Source organism: Aplysia californica, unplaced genomic scaffold, assembly GCF_000002075.1.
Source record: "Aplysia californica isolate F4 #8 unplaced genomic scaffold, AplCal3.0 scaffold00023, whole genome shotgun sequence".
Classification (NCBI taxonomy): Eukaryota; Metazoa; Mollusca; class Gastropoda; order Aplysiida; family Aplysiidae; genus Aplysia; species Aplysia californica.
Window position 1 is genome coordinate 291765 of NW_004797293.1, and position 2804 is coordinate 294568.

Consider the following 2804-nt stretch of genomic DNA (forward strand, 5'->3'; position numbering starts at 1 on the left):
ATATTCCGAGTAGGAGATAGTCAATGCCCAATCTACTACCAAAAGTAAGCGGATTTTTAAAATTGTTGAATGGCGGAACCTTTGACTTCTCCTCTTCACCCCGAAGTTGTGGGTGTAGCAAGGGCTATCACCGGAAGCTGCCAGTCGACGAGAATCCGCACAAGCAGTCAGTAGTAATCGCTTCTCAATAGTCCTGCAAGTGTCTGTCCAAACTACTGGAAACCACCGACATGTGTGGTGTGGTGATTAGGCTGTCGTACGCAAGAGAAAAGAGTTCGATTCTAGAGTCGGGGGAGAATTATGATTGAGCATCTAGGTATTTCTGTTGGAATGTGGTATCCCTCTCACCACGGGTTAGCCCTGACAGGCAGGGTCAGAAGCCCGTCTCCTAAATGATCTAAATTGTGTCGATGGGACAATAAAAATACATACATTAAAGGATAGTGTAAACCAAATGAACGAGGCATTTTTTAAGCACAAAACTTCAGACCCTTGACCTAATGTCCTTAAGTGGAAAGGTTACTTTGGTACATAGTAGGTTTTCTGGACCATAGAGTAGATTGCCCCCCTTCAGCAAGTTTTGGGGAGGAAATGATGAGCAGGGTTCCATTTAAAATGATAGACATAAAAAAGAGATATGACCTTAATATTTGTGTCGGTAATTAAAATAAATCTATGTAATCATTTATTAATATTATATCGATCTAATAGATTAATCTTTCTCTCCTGTGTTTGCTAGCTTTGAGGTAAACATGCCCTACTAGACGCAAATTGGGTATTCAAAAGAAATCACTATATTGATCTCCTAATAGGATTTCAGCCAGAGAGTCGGGAAAGACTGAAATTGTTTACACCTTCAGTCTGATCTCCAGTTCGGACTTGTATGTTTCGTTCGAGTTCACAACGAAATGCAAAAAGGCAAAACAGGACATTTACTGGTTCCATAAACTGAAATAACAACTGTCTCAGGTGTTTGTTTGTTTGTTTGTTTGTTTGTTTGTTTGTTTGTTTGTTTGTTTGTTAGCTTGTTTTTTTTGTTGTCGTTTTTGTGGGGTTTTTGTGTTTTTTTCTTGTTTTAAAAATTATTGTTACCTTTACCAAGAAGCGAAAGAGAAACAATGAATTTACTGTGTACAATGAGGCTAACATAAATAGTGGAATGTAATACTAGTCCAGTGAGCATATGAACCACAGTAGTCTATTTAGTCTAGTAACAGCCTTACGGCGCTCGGAACTGCATAACGGAAAATGGCCATCATTAAAATAGTTTTGGTGAAAGGCCTATGGCCTTTATAAAACCGAGAATTCTACTGGGACCAACTACGGGAACGGCAGCTAGTAGTCTGCAGGGCACTCTTCTATCCACGTTAAGGCCCCCAGACACTTTGAAAATTTCTGCTCCTCACGCGGTTCCAAAGTACGATGTCACTTGGCCGTGAAGACAGATAAACGCAGGAAAATTGCCTTATTTGCATACACGTAGCCGTGGAATACGTTAAAATGTGTGCGTTGAAATTTTGTTAGAGTGCACAGGGCCTTAAGTTCTTCGTTCCCCAAAATAAAACCGATATCTTTTTATGAGCGTGTCTCATACTGATGTATGAGTAAAAATCAGTACGTGGATCAGAGGTAAATACATTACCACCTAATTAACGTTGTTGCGAATAACTAGCTGTGTGAGAAGATAAGGAACGTGGCAAAGCAGATCCGTAAATGAAAGCTGATTTTATCTTTGGACAGAATTAGCAGAATATACCCTTCTGATTTTTAAGGAGAAAAATCAAAATGAAATATAACAGGTTACAAACAAAACCTCAAACACATAAATATCCAATGTATGGGCAGTGAGGGTCCTTCTACTTCAAGAAACGAGATCGTCGATCAAAACGTCCATCATCGAGAAAAAAAACACACAAAAAAGTATTGACATAATGATTTTATATATTGCCTATTATTGAATTTATGACAACATTTCTTTTGATAACTAAGCACAAATTCTCATTCGATTTACCAATAATTTATGCAATTAATCGATTGAAAAATGAAAAAAAAAACAAAGTAAAGAAATATGCAAAAAGGAACAACTTTAAAATCCTGCACTGTTGTTTGTGCTTCCAATAATATATGAAAAAAAACTGAGCTGAACAATTGAAGAAAGATGTTTTAATACACCATCTTGAACACTACCATTATCAGTATTCTTACAGTTCCTCGACGCAAAAGCTGCATAAATTATTCAACGTTCTGTAGTCTTGAGATGATTGTGCTGGGGGGTTTTTGGGGGGTTTTTGTGTGTGTGTGTGTGTGTGTGTGTGTGTGTGTGTGTGTGTGTGTGAGAGAGAGAGAGAGAGAGAGAGAGAGAGAGTGCGTATGGAAGTAGATAATGCTACTCACAGTGCTGTGTGTATGTGCATGTGTGTGTATTTATTTGACTATGCACCTGTATGTGCACGTGTGTGTTTGTGTGTTTGCATTCGTGTGTATGAACGTGTGTGTGTGTGTGTGTGTGTGTATCTGTGTGTGCGTGGTCGCTCATGCACGGAAGTAAACTATAATAGATGCACGCTATATACTCACCACGTTGAAATCGTTCACGTAAAACAGCTGGTCCATGTTGCCAAAATAGATGGCGATAATAGCCGGGTGAACAAGATAGCACATATACGTCAAACGTCCCAGAACCACAAAGGGAGACCAAGACAAAAAAGTGTTCACGAAACCTGCAGGGGGAAAACAAAGGAGGGGGATTGTGGAGTGGATGTGGGAGGAGGGGGCAGGGGTGGGTGGATGGGTTGGATAGGAAG